The 20,164-nt window shown below is 37.8% G+C and overlaps 1 protein-coding gene across 1 annotated transcript in view; it reads left to right on the forward strand.

Moving 5' to 3' along the window:
- NR6A1 (nuclear receptor subfamily 6 group A member 1) overlaps positions 1-20,164 on the forward strand; it is a 221,878-nt gene that overhangs the window by 164,527 nt on the left and 37,187 nt on the right. The window lies entirely within an intron of this gene.

Below are 20,164 nucleotides of genomic sequence, written 5' to 3' on the forward strand. Positions count from 1 at the left end.
TCATAGTAATGGCTACAGCAACCTAGCTTTGCTTTTCAAAGGAACTAATAAGTTATAGGTAATTTATGGAATGTCAATTACAGTTCATTAAATAACCACTCTACAGCAAATGAATGTTTTGGACATTTGAAAAAGAAAAAAACACCATCCCAGTGGCCATTTAATCCCAAAATACATGCACATGAGTCTGTGGGGGAAAAAAGGTGTGTTAAGAGAAAAGCTTGGCCCCCAATAGGTGCTAGTCACAGAAGTCTTGGATATGTCACTGTTCCAAGATTCTGTGTACGTGCACACACTCTCCTAAGCATTGATGGTTTTTGTTAAGTTTGCCATGAGATAGTTGTAAATTATGTAAGATTCTAGGTTCTTTTTGAATATGTAGAAATTAATTCTTAGCACCTTTGCTAATGTCTGCATGCCTTTTGAAATTATGCACACTAAAATATTTGCCGTGAGTTTACCAATCTGATACTAGAGAGAAACTACCCACCATAGAATAGTTTTAATATAGAAATTTCATCATATGTCATATGCTGAAAAATATTTGGATTCAGTTTCTTCGTTCTTTATTTCTATGAACCATTAGTCTTACCCCAAAAGATGAATGTCTAGGGAGGAGTAGGGGAAAAGAGTGCTAGTTTTATGAAATACTGATTCAGTGCCTCAGGGAAGCAGAACCTTTAGCTACCTTAATAAAATTGTGCGTGTGTAGTGTGTGAAGGAGTACTTACATGCCTTGTTTACGTTTCATGATTTTTGGTCCTAGTGGTGAATGTAGAGAGAGAGAGATCCTATCACTTAGAACATAGTTTTACACATGGAAGTAGTTACAAAAGCACTTTTTGGCAAATAATATGAGAATCTCCAGCAATGAACATGTCTCTATTCTGGCCCCATTAAACTAAATCTGGCCAGAAGATTTCCTTTTAGTAAGGCAAAGGAAAATGTGGCAACCAAATCTTCCACTCTTCTGGAACATATGGTTTTACTAAAAGCATGCTAATTGGTCTCTCTCTCACCAAGACCTTAGAATCGGGGGAACCTAGGGAGCTGAGTACTGAGCTTTTAGGTATTGGTTCAAAGTCTCTGCGCTGGGCCACTAGTTAGTCATCTGAGTTCTTATAAACTCTGCACTTTGGTTTGTTAGTAAAGAAGCTATACTCTTCATTCAACTGACATTCACTGGTGGTTGTTCTGTGTTTGGTATATATTAGAGATGCAGAAAAAATAAAAATCTCTCCTTGTTTTGTGGAGCACATAGTCTTGTAGAGGGAGACAAATAGGTAAGTGCAACAAAGTGTTGGAGGAACAATGCTAGCAATCCTGGAGGGTACAGAGGATATGCAGAGATAGGAGTGCTCATTTCTGTTTGGGCTATCAGGTTCCTTCACCCAGGAAGGCATCATGAGAGGTTGGTTGACATTTGCCAGGCTGGTAAAGTGAGGAAGGCTCCCCCAGGCAGAGAGCAGCATGAGCGAAGGCATAGCTAAATAAAACAACCTGACAGGGTATCCTGTGAATTATAAGCAAGGCCCATATGGATCAGAAAGATTGGTTGGTTCTAAATGCAAGGACAGCCCAAGAGAGAGCTTTAATCTGTGAATGGATACCCTTACCAGTTACCTGTTGAGCAGAAGAGAACCCTCTTCACATTCCTTTTAATCCACCCTTGCAGGTATGTTGAAGAGATTAATGTAGCAATTTGCTAGAAGGGAACACAGGTCTACCTCAGAGCTGGAAGGCTGTATGAGACTTACTGCTGGGATTTAGGGAGAGTACACCTTAACCTTATTAACCTTCTTACAAATTGCCAGTTCCTATAAGAAGGAGAGGTCTTAGTTAAATTTGGTTTTAAAAAGTTATACTCGCTGCCTAGGGCCATCTGTGCTTTGTGGGAATGTTCCAAATAGAAAATGGGGTCTGTTGTATTTCTTTAATGAATGGAGAAATAGTCTTAATAATATATTGTCTTAATAATATCTTTTATTCGTTAAGACTAAAAGTTTCTTTTAGTTTTTTAGGGCAAGTGATACATGTTTTTACTGAGATATTCATTGTAGTTTTACTTATATATAGGTAAAATAGTTGGTGGTTAGTGACCAAAGTATTATAATGTTTTTGGTTAAGTAGTATTAGTTGTTTTTGTTTTTCATTTTAAATTTTATTTTAAAATTAACAGGCAGTAAAATTGAGGCATTTTTGAGGTGTTGTGCAGTTCTATGAATATAGATTTGTGTAACTATCACTACAGTCAAGTTTTGTTTTGTTTAAAGATTTTATTTATTCATTCATGAGAGATACAGAGAAAGAGGCAGAGACATAGGCAGAGGGAGAAGTAGGCTCCCTTCAGGGAACCTGATGCGGCACTCGATCCCAGGACCCCGGGACCATGCCCTGAGCCGAAGGCAGCGGCTCAACCACTGAGCCACTCAGGCATCCCTAAAGAGAGAATATTGATAGAAAGTATCTTCAGAGACTAACCCCTGAAGATATGCCAACATCCAGGAGTTCCAAAGATACTCAGTATAAGAGATTGAGAAACTAATAGTTTGAGAGAAAGTAGGAAAACCTGGAGAGTAATATTCTGAAAGCCAAGGGAGATAAGTGTTTCAAAAAGGAAAGAATTCAGATGCTTGTCCGATTTCTTTCATTCAGCAAACAGTGAGTACTTTCACCTTGTAAAGTTCCATGAATAGGCCCCACAGTGATCAGGACAGATGAAGTGCTGGTCCACTTAGAGTTTACACATATATTTTTAAGGATTTCAGTGTAAAACTAGATTGCAGTTCTGAGGACCCAGCTATACTTAATTCTGCTATTTACATTTCAGAAAGTTGCCTTGAACACTTTAACACTCGAGATGATTCCATGGTAATCCTAATTTCTTTTTTTTAAAGATTTTATTTATTTATTTATTCATGAGAGACACACAGAGAGAGAGGCAGAGACACAGGCAGAGGGGGAAGCAGGCTCCATGCAGGAAGCCCAATGTGGGACTCGAACCTGGGTCTCCAGGATCACACCCTGGGTGAAGGCAGACGCTTAACCGCTGAGCCACCCAGGCGTCTCGGTAATCCTAATTTCTGCGAAGAGTTATTACTTTACTAGAATAGAAAGTTTATTGCGTAAATTCATATGATCCAGAATAGCAGCCATTCAGTGTTGTAGAAACATAGGTCATTTAAAAACTAAATGAAGTAGTGTTAGAAGTTATTAATGCAAATATGCCCAAGTTACTTTAATTCTCTGGACCTCAGTTTCTCATCTGTATAGTGAGAATGAGGAATTTGTGTACTTTAAAGCCTCCTATGGCTTTGAAATTTAATGACTCCATAATCTAGGATCAAGTAATCAGAGAAGCCACAAATGTCAAGATATGTAACAAACACTGTCAACTCTCAAAGTCACTAATATCCTTATCATTGAAACCTTCAGTAGCCAAATCAGGCTCTAATTCAGTGTTTGACAGTGGAAGCAGAAAATGGTAACAGTTGGAAGCTACACTATAATGAAAGTCCTTAGGAGTCTCTTTGGAATAAGGGCAAAGACAATTTTGTGTATGCACATTTTCCTAAGGGAGATTTTGACAACTCTGGCTTAACTAGTATAATTTCACACTGCGTATTTACACCTCTCTCAAAGGAACCTGTAAATTAAACTCAAAATTCATGGAAGATATCTCTTTTTTCTCTCTCTCTCTCTCTCTTAAGATTTTATTTTAAAGTAATCTCTACTCCCAATGTGAGGCTTGAATTTGCAACCCCAAGATTGAGAGTCTCGTGCTCTATCGACTGAGCCAGCCAGGAGCCCCATGGAAGATATTTCTAAAAAGTGCTATGGACCACAGGTGGAGAAATAATAACCATGACATAATAAAATGCAACTATATTTGTTGATCCATATCTTCATTTTTAGTACTCTACGGGTCTTTTACATATTTTAATCCTTTCATTTTCACAATTCTGTGAGATGAATATTTTTATATTTTATAGATAAGGAAACTGAGCTCAGATTATCACGCAACTAAAATAGTGACTAGCTAGAATGCAAAGCTGGGGTTGCTTTTGCTTTTAACTTTATAATTACAGTAAATAAAATATGCAACAAAAAACTTTGCAATTTACTACAAAAGCTCAATAAATACATTTTTAGTTCTCTAACCCAAGTAATAATCTCCAAAATTGCAAGTAGAGATGAAGGGGGCTGCTGAAGAAAGCCAGCTATTTGAAGCTATTCTATCTATACCTGACTGGTAGGCAAACCCAGTAGGCTCCAGGCATACCAGAATTAGACATCACTCAGGTGATTTACCATCTGTCTTCATAGGCATCCTGAAGTTTATAGTATTATATAGCCCACTTTCTTATGCATTCCTATTTAGTCCTCATAAGAACCTTTCTGGGGGAATCACTGACAAGTATCCTGAGACAAACTGGTGATATGATGATAGTAATAATAGTAGCTCAGGGACGCCTGGGTGGCTCAGTGGTTGAGCACCTGCCTTGGGCTCAGGTCATGATCCCGGGGTCCCAGGATCAAGCCCCACGTTGGGCTCCCCGCAGGGAGCCTGCTTCTCCCTCTGCCTGTGTTTCTGCCTCTCTCTGTGTGTCTCTCATGAATAAATAAATAAAATCTTTAAAAAAATAATAATAGTAGCTCACATTTATTGAACTTTTTTTTATTTAGGGATTTTATTTTTTTAAGTAATCTCTACACCCAGTGTGGGCTTGAAATGAACAACCCTGAGATCAAGAGTCACATGCTCTACTGACTAAACCAGCTAGGTACTCCTATCGAGCATTTATTATGTGTCAGAAACTTTGCATATATTAACTCTGTTCTAAGCACATTACATGTATTAACTCAATTCTCACAGAAACCTAGTAACAGGTTTTACATTACTAAAAAAGAATTTAGAGACTTTTACATTTCACAGAGTAGGGAACTGAAATAATAGGACCATACATTTAATAAATGTAAAAGCTGAGATTTGAATCCAGACAGTTTGACTTCACGGCTCATCCTCTTAATCAGTGTATTTGTGGTAATTATTACACAGTATGTATAAGTGAGGTCATTAATCTGGATACCTTACATTTATGTAGTGCTCTCTGCCAATTAAATCTCAGTAAACTGGGGATCCCTGGGTGGCTCAGCAGTTTAGCACCTGCCTTCAGCCCAGGGTGTGATGCTGGAGTCCCGGGATCGAGTCCCATGTCAGGCTCCCTGCATGGAGCCTGCTTCTCCCTCTGCCTTTGTCTCTGCCCCTCTCTTTCTCTCTCTTTCTCTCTCTCTCCCCACCCCTCGTGTCTCTCGTGAATAAATAAATAAAATCTTTTAAAATTTTTCAGTAAAACTTGAGGGAGTATAAATATAAAAACATAGCTCAAAAAATAAAAATTTCAATTACTATATTATTTTTTGATGTATAGAGAAATGATCAGCCTGAGATCACAAGCCTAGCTTTTTTTTTTTTCCACAAGCCTAGCTTTAATCCTTACCTGTTTTGCATAAAAGCTGAGGTACAGATGTGAAATATGTGTCATTTGCTTCTACTGATGATCCAAAGCCAGGTAAGAAAGCTCATACTGTCTTAATAGTCAGGACATTAGGGCAACTCAGACAAGGCAATAAACAAAGTCTTTTTTTTTTTTTTTTAAACAAAGTCTTATATTTGGTGCCTAGGCCTAAGCTTTTGTCCTTATAGGATGTGAATGAGGCAGCTTTGCAGCAAAACATGAAAAAAGGCTGAGAGATTTTAGTTCTTATATGCTTATCTTTCTATGCAGTCATATAGTGTATTACTTTCACAAATACAGTTGCCTAAAGGAGAGAAACTGGATTTATATTAATTAAAAACATAGTAGGTGTACCTGGTGGCTCAAGCAGTGAAGCATGCGACTCTTGATCTTGGGGTTGTGAGTTAGAACCCCACATTGGGTGTAGAGATTACTTAAAGAAATTAAAGAATCTTTAAAAAATACAAAACAGGAGCACCTGGGTGGCTCAGTTGGTTAAGCATCCAACTCTTTGTTTCAGCTCAGGTCATGATTTCTCAGGGTCATGAGATCAGTCCTGCATCACGCTCTGTGCTCAGCTCAGAGTCTGCTTGGGATTCTTTCCCTCTGCCCCTCCCCCCTATTCACATGCTCTCGAACTCTCTGTCTCTCTCTCTCTCTAAAATAAAACAGTATACAAAAAGGAATAGATGAATAGACTCCCTCTCTGTTCTGTACTCATCAAGCCACAGTAGATTTTTCTTTTTTTTAAGTAAACTCTACACCCAACATAGGGTTCAAACTTAACAACTATTTAGGGATTTTTTTTTTTTTTTAAGTTATCTCTGCACCCAGTGTGGGGCTTGAACTCAACAACCCTGACTGAGATTAAGAGTCGCATGCTCTACCAACTGAGCCAGCCAGGCGCCCCAAGCCACAGTAGATTCCGAACAATTTATTTTCATATGATCTTTACAAGCAGGAACATGTCCAGAGGGAAAGGCAGATGATCAGAATGATAAGGGGACTAGAAATCATGTAACTATGTAGGTCACTTGTTGAGACTAGTGGTATTAAACTCCAAAGGCTATAAAATTCTTGGTGGAAAAAGGGAGGAAGCAGGCTTGTTCAGATTGTGAGTGTCCACAGACTGAACTGAGACCAGTATGTTTTAATTACACATTTAAGCTTCAGGAGCCGTAGCAACTACTCTCAACCCTTATGAAGTCATGAGGTATAGCTCCTCTGTTTCCCCACCCCTCATTACCACCACATACCACAGAGATGAACATCATCTCCTTTTCTGGAACAAGACCATCTCACCAGTCAAATTCACAATTCCAGGCTCATCAGAAGCTAGCAATCCTTGTGTCCTCATTACAAAATCTTGGGAATAGAGAATTTCATTGAGCCAACTTGGGCCATTGACTTTTTGTAGTCCAGTTAGCAGTAGCCATTATCTCTTATGCTCCAGTCAGCTTATCTAGCAATGTAAACCTAGTGCCTTACAGGCTAGGGCAGTGGCTGTTGTCAAAGAAAAGAATATTGGTTATGAGCTGAGCAGACAGTCCAAAAGATAACCTATTACAGAGTCTATTCTCTTACCATACACTGCCTTCTGGCAATCTCATGTATGCCTACAGCCTCCCTACAGAAGACTCCCAAGTCAATCTGACTCCAGATTGCATGTTCCAGCATTCATCGAGGCCTTCCTCATCTCCATCTCAGATAACCACACTCCTAAACATGTTTAAATGCCTACAGCCAGCAAGCCTTGTTGCCTATACTGTTCGGTTTCCTTTGACATACTTCTGCTCTAAGGCTTAGTTCAGGTGACACCTCTTCTAGATAATCTTTCCTTCAGTTTCCTCATCTAGCACCAAAATCACCCACTTCTCTGTGCCCAGTGTACCTTCTCTTTCTAGTTTAATGTTGACTGCTCTGTATTGAAATTATGGGATTGATGCCTTGTCTCCTCCACTATTATGAGGTACATGTGAAGAGTGCAGAGGAGCTCTCAAATATTTATGCAGTGAATATATGTCACAAGATGATTTCAAGCAAAAAGTAGTAATTATTACATAGTGAATCATTGTCTATATTTCCAACTTCAAAAATATGTACTTGTTTAGAGCTCTCGTGCGCAGATCAAGCTATCCATTAATGAAATATCTGTATATTTCTATTTTTTTTCGGAGAAGACTCCCCAGGCTCAACCAACTCTTTTTCCCCCGTAAATGAATAAGGGATCCTTAAAAATTTCCAGTAGCAATCCAAATAGGACAAACCACAGATCTGCTTATTTCCAACTGGAAAACCTAAATTTACAGGAATATGAAAAGTCTTATACCACAAATAGAAACTTGATTCCTAATTTGAAGGTTCCTACACATAAGAGGCAAGAAGAAACTAGGACTGTGGTCTGACTTTTTCTTTTCTTGGCCCCACTTGTTGAATGATGAGGTAGCATTTTCCCTGGATTTATTTCCATGGCTCCAGCTAGTTGTAATTTGTGAACCATTTTATCTTTGTTTTCAGGCCTAAGTAATGGCAGTAACATTTTTTTTTTTTTTTTTTAAGTAAGCCCTACAGGCAGCAGGGGTCTCATACTCACAACCTTGAATTCAAGAGTTACCTGCTCCACCAACCAAGCCAGGCAGGCACCTCTCTTTTGTCTTTTTCCCATCTTTCTAGTCAATGACTTGTAAGGATAACTCCTAAAAGTTCAGTCCATACTGATCTTGTGAATTACTCACTTGTTTTTTTTCTTTTCTAAAGACTTTATTTATTCATGAGAGACACAGAGAGGCAGAGACACAGGCAGAGGGAGAAGCAGGTTCCCTACCAGGAGCAGTAGAGGAGAATTCTTAAGATTTTCACTTATTTCTGTTTTAAGTTCTATGTTTGCAGATGAAATTTTGAGGGTACCTGTTCCCAGTTTCAAGGATTTCATTTCAGATGGTGGCAACCTATGAAACTGAATACAGTCAGTAGTACTTAGAAGAATGTGCAGCTGATCAGGGGAGTTAGATCCAGTAATGCAGTTGAAAATGTTTTAAATACCCTTTGTTTTAAATACCTTTTAGCTAGGCAAGTTCCAAATTGCCTTAGTTGTTAGTATAATTTTGGTCAAGTCAGCAGCTGTACTCTCCATTTCCTAAATCTGGCCTTCATCACAATCTGAAGAGCAGGTTTTGATAAAAATCAGTTTCCAATTGTAATTTGCGTAACCTGAGCCCTTGGAATGAACAAAATGTCCTGTTTGAGGTGGGGGAGGTATTTTTATAATAGTAGGGCTGAAAGGAGAGATGAGTGCAAGAGGAATTTTGGTTTCTTCTATACTTAGCCAAATTAAAGTAGAACTAGTTGCTATATGGAAGTACTAAGTAATACATCTAGTTAGTTCTTTGCTTCACAGATTGTGTTGTGACTCCTGTTGTTGCTTTGGTTTGCGGGAAAAAAAGGCAGCAGTAATACTGAGGCTCAATTTTTATATATACCATTCCTTCTCTTCCTGCACTCCACCCCTATAGGAGGTAGTGTGGTATAATGGGAGGTCTGTCTTTGGAAAAGTAGTGAGACTGAAACAGCTCCATTTTGACTCACTTTGTGATCCTGGGCAAATCACTTTACTTTTCTGACCGTGGCCAAGTAACTTAACCTTTTTCTTTAATGAAAATAAAATACATAAGGAAAATTTAAATGTTAAACTGTTTTTACTTTTCATATAGGTTTTTATTTTGAGCATGTCTAAATGATAGTCCATTCTCCTCTGAAAAGCCTTTGTTCTTGGGGCACCTGGCTGGCTCAGTTGGTGGAACATATGACTCTTGATCTAAGGGTTGTAAGTTTGAGCCCCAGGTTGGGTGTAGAGATTACTTAAAAAATCTTTAAAAAAAATTTTATAAAGCCTTTGTTCTAATCTTTATCTTCTAAATGCACACGAATCTCCCCTAGTTAAAAAAAAAAAAAAGTATCCTTTTAAAAGCTGTTGCTTCTTCCTACAAACTGTTCTTCTGTTACTTTTAAATGAGGTGACACTACTCAATAAAATACTGCTTATTTTATTTCTTTACCACTCATCTTTTTTTTTAAGATTTTATTTTTTAAGTAATCTCTACACTGAGCATGAGGATTGAGCATACAACCCTGAGATCAAAAATCACAAGCTCTTCTGACTCAGCCAGTCAGGTGGCCTACCACTCACCTGTTTTTAACTCAATATGATTTTTGTCTCATCAGTTTACTGAAAATGTTATTAGCCCTTTGAGCCCTTTGTTCTTCCTCACACTTTTTGACCCACATTGCATTTGACAAGTACTCTCTTTATGAAACCCTTTTGTTTCTTACATTTCTCTTTATCATGGATTTATATTCCACCTATGCCTTCTTTGATCATGTCACCCCACTTTCCATCCCTAACTTCTTACCTTCCCCAATGTCTTAGTTTTATCTTATTATTGCTCCTCTACACATCCCCTTCCTCCTTAGAGTTCTAATCTATTGCCATAGTTTCAATTCTTCCAGGTATTGACTCATAGATTTTTCATCCTAACAATGGTTAAACATTGTCCCCTACATAGCTGTCTTTGGAATATTTCTGCTTGACTCATCATCTTCTCTTAAATTCAAGAGAGGATGATTTTGTCCCTCACTCAGCTTTTACTTTCCTCTTTTGTATTAGTGATACCACATTTCTCAAGCCACCGTGGTGTAAAACCTCAAGTTCATTTTTGACCCTTTCCTCCGTTCCTATTATGGGATGCCCATGCCATTCATCTTGTCGCAACCTGCACATCATTGTGAGATTGATATTCCTAAAATACTACTTTGATCCAGATATATCTCCATTTAAAAATCTCAGTGGCCTTTTTTAAAAGATTTTATTCATTTATTTGAGAGAGAGCTCGACCGGGATGGTGGTGGTGGTGGTGGTGGTGCAGAGGGAGAAGCAGACTCCCTGCTGAGCAGAGCTCCATGTGGGGCTCATCCCAGGACCCTAAGATTATGTCTTGAGCAGAAGGAGATGCCTAATGAACTGAGCCACTCAGACGCCCCTAAAAATCTCCGTAGTTTTTTATCAGTAGGATAAAATGAATTCCAATGTATTCCAAACAGTTTTCTAGACTTCTGTATGACCATTCCTCTGTAAGATCTTTCTGCTTAACTATATATCTACATAGTTTGCCCAAACATACCTTACATTTGCTTCCTTTTTTTTTTTTTTTTGGCCACTGATGATGTCCTTTCCCTTACCTAAAGTGCCCTGTTATCTTTTGTTTCCAACTTTTTTACCATGAAATATAACACTTGGAGAAAAGTACACAAAACACAATTTTACAGCTTAATGAATTAATATCAAGCAAGCATCACCCAAGTCAAGAAATAAAACATGGGAGATCCCTGGGTGGCTCAGTGGTTTAGTGCCTGCCTTCAGCCCAGGACATGAGTCCCACATTGGGCTCCCTGCATGGAGCCTGCTTCTCCCTCTGCCTGTGTCTCTGCCTCTCTCTCTCTCTCTCTCTCTCGAATAAATAAATAAAATCTTAAAAAAAAAAAAAAATAAAACATTCCCAGAACTCAAAAGCTCCTCTCTACCCCAGCACTGTTCTCACTATATGTTCCTTTACTGTCTGAGCCTGTTTTTATTGTTGTTGTTGTTTTAACTTATTTAAAATGAATGGCATACTATGAATGGTTGGTTTTGGGAGGTTTTTGTTCCATCTGGCTTCTTTTACCCAACATTTGTACTAGTCATCCAAATTGTTGCAGTCATTCAAATACCTTTTTCTCCTTTTTTTTTTTCCGTTTTTTTTTTTTCAAATACTTTTACAGCTGTATAAGTATTATATTGTATGAATGATACTATTTATCTCCAGTAATATTGATAAATATTTGGGTTATTTTTTTTAAGATTTTATTTGAGAGAGTATAAGCCCCACCCCGGGAAAGGAAAGGGAGAAGCAGACTCCCCACTGAGAAGGGAGCTTGACATGGGGCTCATCCCAGGACCCCAGAATCATGACCTGAGAGTAAGGCAGACGTTCAACCAACTGAGCCACCCGGGTGCCCCATATTTGGGTTATTTTTAATTGCATCTTTGACAAAGCTTGTCATAATGAACATCCTAGAATTTGTCATTTCATATACATGTGCATACATTTCTCTTGGGTCATATATATCTGAGAATGAGTCATAAAAGAGGTATATCTTCAACATTAATAACAACACACTGTTTTCTGTAGTAGTTGTACCAATAAACATGTTTACCGATAACATAAGAAAGTTAGTTTTACCAAATTGCCACCATAACTTGAAGTCTTTTTTTTTTTTAACCATTGTCATTATGGTTTTAATTTGCATAGCCTTGATTATTAATAGGTTGAACATCTTTTCTTAAGGTTATTGATGATGTGGATAGTCTCCTCTGTGAAATGCTTATTCAGGTTTCTTGCCCAGTTTTCTACTGGTTTGCATTTCTCTTAATGTTATATAAGAGTTTTACACATTTTGAATATGAGCTCTTTATAGGTTGTATGTGTTGCATATATCTTCTTCCACACTGGCTTGCCTTTTCACTCTCTGAACATTCTTCATTTTAATGTAGTCTGATTTTATTGAAGTTTTCCTTTATGGTTAGTGCTTTTGTGGCCTGTTTTAAAAATCTCTTCCTAATCCAAGATCATGAAGATTTTTTTTTTATTATCTTCTAAGAAGTATATTATTTTGCTTTTGCTATTTGGGTTTTCAGTCTAGTTGGAATTAAATATTTTGCATAGTGTGAGATAGAATCAAGTTTCATTTTCTTTCTGTATAGGTATCTAATTATCCCAGCACTGTTCACTGAAAAGACTTGTCTTTTCCTCATTGCTCTGCAATGCCACCTTTGTCATAAGTTAAATATCCATAATATACCTGGGTATGTTGGGGTATGGTATGTCTTCATTCAGTTCCTTTGGTTTGTTTGTCTGTCTCTGAGCCAATAAAGCATATCTTAATTAACATAGCTTTATTTTTTTTAAGATGTTATTTATTTATTTATTTATTTATTTATTTATTTATTTATTTATTTGAGAGAGAGAGAGAGATAGAGCACAAATGGAGGAGGAGAGAGCATCAGGTGCTACCCACTGCACAGAGAGCTTGATGTAGGACTCAGTCCCAGGATGCTGGGACATGATCTGAGCCAAAGGCAGACACTTAACCAACTGAGCCACCCAGATGCTCCTCACCATAGCTTTAAAATGAATACTGATACATGGTAAAGTCTTGTTTTTCTTAAACATCTGTGCTGTTGGAGCACCTGGGTGGATCAGTGGTTGAACATCTGCCTTTGGCTCAGGTCGTGATCCCAGGGTTCTAGGATTAAGGCCCACATAGGCACCGTAAGGGAGCCTGCTGATCCCTCTGCCTATGTCTCTGCCTCTCCCTCTGTGTCTCTCATAAATAAATCTTAAAAAGAAATCTATGCTGTTTTTGTTCTTTTGCATTTTCCGCATGCATTTTACTTTTAGCTCAAGTTATACATGAACACGCAGGATTGGGATTTTACTTTATCTATTGATCTTTACAGTAATAACTTAGAATCTGTGAGTGAAAAAAAAAAAAAGAATCTGTGAGTGTAGTCTTCCTTTCCAGTTACTGAAATCTTCCTCAATTTGTCTTAGAAATCTTTTATATTAATTGTTTTACAGTTTCTCCATAGATATCATATATGTATTTATTGGATTACATCCTAGCTAATTTATATTCCTTGATACTGTTGTATCATATTCTATGTGTGCCCCCGTTTTTTTAATCTGCAAAATAGAGATAATAGTAGTATCTACTCCATAGAATTGTTAGGAAATAGTGAATTATATGTGATACATGAAGAACAGAACTTATTGCATAGTACCAGGCTCTATGTTAGCTATTATCATTGTAGACTTATGATTTATTCCCTAATAAATCCATGAAGTGAGTATTATGGTTATCTCTATTTTACAGTTGATAGACTTCTAGAATTGAGGCATGTGCCCACAGTTACAGAGCTAGGAACTGGCAGTGCTAGAATTCATACTCAGTGTGACTTAACCACCAATCCAATATATTTCAAACCTTTTACACTTTTACATTTTTCATTCATTTATTCAAGAAAATGAGCATCTTTATAGCAGTCATGGTTCCAGATGTTACTATTAACATCTTTGATTGGGACTTAACCTACAGTGTAACTTTGGTTAGGTGTAATTGGGGTCCTGCTACTTTTATAAAACAAGAATCTAAGTATTGTAAAATTCTGGTCAGATTGATGAACAGATTAGTTTATGACTGCCTTTGTTCTCATTTACTTACTGTTCTTACTAAATGATAGAGATGAAAACATCTGTTTATTTGAGCAGACGCTTGTCGATGGTGCTCTGAAGAGATGTTCATGGGGCTATCTGATTCAGATTGTTATTGATTTTCTATGCCAGCCATATCAGCTGTTTTTATTCATCATTTTTATTATTTCATTTGAACTTGATATACCTACCTCTGAAAATTAATCTGTGTCCATAGAGACCCCAACTGAGCTCTGCATTTGCCCATATCTATCTCAGCAGGAGTGTTAAAATTTGAAGAACTGAAATTTAATGTGATCCTGTTACCTGCACTAGAATAATTACTGTTTTCTAAAAAAATATTTAAGGTTATCCCTAAGGTATGGAAAACTAGCAAAGACAAACATGTAATCTTTTTCCTAATATTGCTTACATATGGTTACATTTATTTATCATTAGTAACCAGCAAGTTCCTTTTAGAATGTTGCTCAGGAACAAATTTGTGGGCATATCATGACTGTCTTACACATAGAGGGGTAGGACATAACCTGATAATGTATCTCTGGATACTTCTGTGTAACTCATCTTGTGATAGTCTTGCTAAATCTTAGTGAACTATATTGGCTGTTTTAGAAAGGAATGAGATTCTTCTCAGGGGAAACCCAAGTTGAAGAGAGGTCTCCAGCTTCAATTTTAAGACATGACTTTATATGCCAATTGTTTTTTCTCCCTGTCCCCTCCTCTGCCTTCATTTGTCTAACTGGTAGTCATATGTCAGAACTCACCTCCTCAAGGAAGTTTGTCATTACCTTCCCTTGCCACCAGACTGACTGAATAATCCTCTGTGCTCATTTTTTGAAGTTTTTTTAGAAAAAAAGAAGACAAACAATAGTAATGTCCAGTAGTTAGAAGTTTACAAAGCTGCTTCATTCTAATACCATGAGGAATCCAGAGCTCCATGTCATTTATAGGCAATCTGTTAATTCCTTGATTCTTAAAACAGTTACTTGAAAAAGTACCATATTATCTGTGTTTTATAGACTAGAAATTGAGGTACCTCTGGAGAGGTTAAGAAACTTTCCAAGGTCATGCAGCTAGCAAGTGACAGCATAGGTTTGAGCCCAAGTTCTTAGTCTCTGTGTTCTACTGCCTCTGTTCAAGATATCTGGAGAGCTAACAGTTGTCTATTTCCTTTCCATCCCTTGGTGGAGATTTGCCTTGCCACAAGCCCTGAGATCAACTCGACCACCCTATCCAAGCCCTGAGATCAACTCGACCTCCCCATCCAAGTGCATTCTATTGACTGCCAGGCTGATCTGTTGACCTAATCTCAGTCTTTAATCTCAAAGTTTAAAAGTTGTTTTTTTGTTTTTTGTTTTTTTTTTAAGATTTTATTTATTCATTCATGAGAGACAGAGGGAGAGGCAGAGACACAGGCAGAGGGAGAAGCAGGCTCCATGATTGGAGCCCGACGTGGGACTCAATCCCAGGACTCCAGGATTGCGCTCTGGGCCAAAGGCAGGCGCTAAACCGCTGAGCCACCCAGGGATCCCCTAAAAGTTTAAAATTCTTAACTGTCTTACTTTCCACTCTCCTCTTTTGTTTTACTCTTGGGGACAGGGGCAAGAGAAAGATTCCAATAGTTTTTTTTTTTTTTTTTTAAGGTTTTATTTATTTATTCATGAGAGACACACAGAGAGAGAGAGGCAGAGACATAGGCAGAGGGAGAAGCAGGCTCCATGCAGGGAGCCCGATGTGGGGCTCAATCCCAGGACTCCAGGATCATACCCTAGGCCGGAGGCAGGCGCTAAACCGCTGAGCCACCCAGGGATCCCCTAGTTTTTGTTTCTAATGTTTGATTTTTTTCCCCTTATTACATCAATTTTCAGAATAATGAGTTGGTGTCCTAGTAACCTCCATGGTAACTAATGAGATTTTTCTTTTTAACATTATTGTGAATGCATTGATTTTTATATTTGAAGTGTTTTAATCCATTGCTATTATTATTCTTTTTGATGCATAGGTTGCTCCAGTTTTAGGCCAGTGGGGGGCTTTTTATGTTGCTTTTTATGTCCTTTTGACATGACCCCATTATTAGTCTTGGGTAGCACACTACCACTCATCCTATATGTATATTCTGCCTCAGACCTGGAATCAAACATTTCTCTAAGGAGTCTGGGAACCTCTTTGTAGAAAATGGTATTTTCAAAGTTCACTATCTGAGTCCTTTTAGTACTGCTGATCAAGATAAACATTCAGCTTCTCTGATAAATTAGGTTCTTCTCTCTCCTACTCTATTTTTTTTTAACCATCGCTATTTTTGCAGATAGCAAACTACCTTCAAATACCTATCATTTTTCAAACCCTCAGCTTTTCATCAACTCCTTTGTCTCTTATCTTACTGACTTCTGAGCACCACAGTTACTATTATCCATAGTCTCTAATGTGAAGTACTTATTTGCCTGATTTTTCCTTTCTCTTGTATTTTAGGTAGAATAATACAGATTAAGAACACAGTAGATCGACAGTGGTGAATTAGGAATGGTTATGAACATTTCCTTTGTGTTAGCCTCATTAGTCAGAGAATGCTGTAGATATTATGAATCTGGAATTTGAGTTATGTGATAGTTGTTCATGATATTCTTATGAATAAGATAGAGAAATCCAAGCCAGACTAGAGTTTCTACTCTAGTTAAGAGACAAAGCTAATTGAGCATCTATTTCCAGAATGGTAATGGTTAAGCCAGATTGGAGAAGGGGCTAACAACTTGCCAGAAGGCCACATTCTGTTTAATATTGTTTTAAGGATGAAATTGAAAATAATCTCATACTGACCATACATGGAGAAAAGAAGGAGGTAGGAGAAATAACTAGTTACTGGATGGTAAGACTGGAGCCCTAAAGATTTCAACAGACCAGAATGACATACAGAATTTATTATATATAAAGATAAAATTGATCCAGGATGAATATTACGTTCTGCCCTTGAGTTCAACATTTACCTTCCCAAGAATGGAGTAAAGAAAGATGTGGTTGAGGCACCTCACTGGCTCAGTTGGTAAAGCTAGAGGGAATCCATGCCTCGGGCAAAGGTCTCTTTAAGGCAATTTCCAAGGCACTTTCTAACGCTATAAGATTCCAGGTTTCTGTAATATGGAGATAACGATACCTTTCAGTTACTATGGTGAATAAGTAAGGCCAGACATGTAAAAAACTTCTTGAATGTTGCCTGGGACACAATTAATACTCACTAAATGTTCTTTGTGGTATCTATAAGAATTATCTATAAGAATAATCTTTGTCCTGGCCTGGTTCAAGTGAGATAATGAAAATAAACATGCTTTAAATATCCTTCAGGTCCTCTACAAGAATAGGAGATACAGAAATCTATTATCTGACTTGAGACAGGGCACAGCTGAGGCATTTCACTTCAATTGGTTAATTTACAAAGAGCTTGACTCTTTAGCTTTTTTTTTTTTTTTTTTTTTTTCCCCAAGTAAGGAAGGGCCTGACCTACCTGCATATAGTTTAGATAGATTTGCCTTGCTGTGGCCACAGAATGTAATAATGATTAGGTCCATAGACTTTGGAGGTTCCAGCCCAGCTCCCATACTTAACTACCTGGGTGACTTTTGGAAAGTGATATCACCTCATAAGCTTCAGTTTCCTCTTCTATAAAGTAAGAGTACCTTATATTTTATTATTCACCGCAGTAACATATGTAAAGTGCTTGGCACAAAACCTGGTACCCAAGTGATCACTTAGCAGTGGCTTCTCCTGTTTTTATAATCTTTTCCTGCATATTTTTTTTATTTATTTTTAAAGATTTTATTTATTTATTCATGATAGTCACAGAGAGAGAGAGAGAGGCAGAGACACAGGCAGAGGGAGAAGCAGGCTCCATGCACCGGGAGCCCGATGTGGGATTCGATCCCGGGTCTCCAGGATCGCGCCCTGGGCCAAAGGCAGGCGCCAAACCGCTGCGCCACCCAGGGATCCCTTTTCCTGCATATTTTGAGAGAAGTTTGTAAAATGCTTCTTTGAGGGGCTTCACGGTTGATTGGGAGAGGGCCTTTCTCCTGTACCTTTGAAAGATTTTCTTCTGAATTAGTTCCTGGTCTGTGGCTTAGACCAGTGCTCTTTATAGACACAGAACATGGCAGTAACAATAGCTGTGAACAGAGAAGCAGTCATAGGATTCAAAGGGAATTTGACTAGTGCCCATCGGTGGAAATACGGACTCACCTTGACTTTGATCTCATTGTGGCCTTTTAAGTGCTTGTGAAAAGAACAAGCAGTGTTATACAAAAGTAGAATCTACTAAGTAGATTCTTAATAATTCTGTATTTGATTGTTGTTCAGTGGGTCCTTTGCTCTGGATCCAGATGCTGCACAGAATGCCATATGAATGCTTTCTGAAGAGGTTACTGAACTCCAGTTCTGATATTGGCAGAGTAGGGTCAGTCACTTCCTAAATGGACAAGTTCCTTAACTTTTTCTGAGATCTTCATTTTCTCAATTACAAAATAGTAATAGCAATTGTATTATATCCACCTACGGGATTCTAAGAATTTTGTGGCACAGCACAAAGCATAATACTTAGTTGTGGTTGGTACTTAGTAAAATCATATCTCTGAAGAAAGGGAGAAAAGGGTATGGTTCTTCCAGATATTGATTAATGATAACTATTTTTAAATCTATTCTAGTAGACTTCTGGTTTGTATTTTAATGTGTGTGTCTATATATGATATGAATCCTATATGTGGTAGAATGTGAGGTGTGTGTTTTTTAATTCTCTACTGTAACTTTGCTCTAATGTTTACCTTGAGCTTCCTTTGCATTTTTATTTATTTTTCCTTTGCATTTTTAAACAGAAAAGAAGAAGAAAAAGAATGGTTATTACACCAGGGCCATTTTATATTTTAACCAAGTTTCTTTTAGTTGCAAATAACAGAAACATTTAAGTTAGCTGGGGGTGGGTGGGGAGAGTATTACAAGACATGGGAATGTCAATTTGTCGCAATAAGTCAATTTGCCCATAGTTAAGTTCATCCAAGCCTTAGAAAGGCTTGGAACGGTCTGTAACTAGGAAATATAGAGTCCTCAAGAGCCTAGGCAATTCCTCTTTCTGTATCTGTCTTTCTCTATTTCCCTAACTGTATGGTCTCCTGGACCTGCTTCTTTCTGTATATCTGCTATTTGCTGTGTGACTTTGGAGCCTTAATATATATGTCTGTTTCCCTGTATGAAAAAAAAAAACATTGTGTAATTGTTCCCTGTACTGCTGTTAAAAATTACCACACATTTGTTTTTTCACAGTTCTGGAACCAGAAGTTTAAAAGTTAGTATTGCTAGGTGAAAATAAAGGTGGGCAGAGCCATACTTCCTCCAGACACTCTAGGGGAATTCACTCCTTGTCTCATCCAGCTTGTAGTGGAAGCCATTCCTTGGCTGTGACTACCTTCTTCCTGTTTCCACATTGCCTTCTCCTCTGTACATAACGTGTATGTGTGCATGTGTGTGTGTTCTCCTCTTCTATTTATATCAAATCTCCCTCTATCTTTCTCTTATAAAGACCTGTGTGATGCAAATAGGGCCCACCTTTATAATCGAGAATAATATTTTAACTCAGGATCCTTAATTTGATCACATCTGCAAAGACCCCTTTCCCTTACAAGATAACATTTATGGTTTTTAGGGATTAGGACCTGTTATATTTGGGTGGCCATTATCCAGCCTGGTACAAATAGGGATAAGACATCTCAAAGTTGGCATATGATAAAAGTTGCCTAAATGCCTCCTTCCTTCTCTACATCTCTTCTAGATAAACTGCCATGCCCCTCCTATAACATTTCTTTCAACTGTTTTTCCTTTCAGGAGTATTATTACATTAAGCATGGATCTCTTTGAGAAAATAATGAAAATAATAGCTGTCATTTATTAAATATCCATTGTAGCCCAAGCATTGTGCCAAGTACTTTATTTATATATGTAGGTACCATTATAATCCCCCATTTTACAGATGAGAGAAACTGGATTCAGAGAGGTGAAGTAACTTAATTTTACCAAATTCAGTCAGTTGGTAAGTATCAGAACTGGGGTATGAATAAGGATCTCTCTCAAACTCTTAGGACTGTGTTCTTAATCATTTTATCTTGCCTATTACTCAGGAGTATGGTTCAGATTGCTGGTTTCTTGCCTTGGCTTCTGATCAAAAACTTTTCCTTCAGAGGTTTCTTGGCACCTGTTAGCAAGATCTGACATCACAGTTCACCAGGGCACTTTTTTGTCATATATCCGTTCTTTGGCAATTGCTTGATCCTGAGTAAATGAAATTTGAGACCAGAGGAAGTTAGCTAT

This window comes from Canis lupus, chromosome 9 (assembly GCF_011100685.1).
Source record: "Canis lupus familiaris isolate Mischka breed German Shepherd chromosome 9, alternate assembly UU_Cfam_GSD_1.0, whole genome shotgun sequence".
Taxonomy (NCBI): Eukaryota; Metazoa; Chordata; class Mammalia; order Carnivora; family Canidae; genus Canis; species Canis lupus.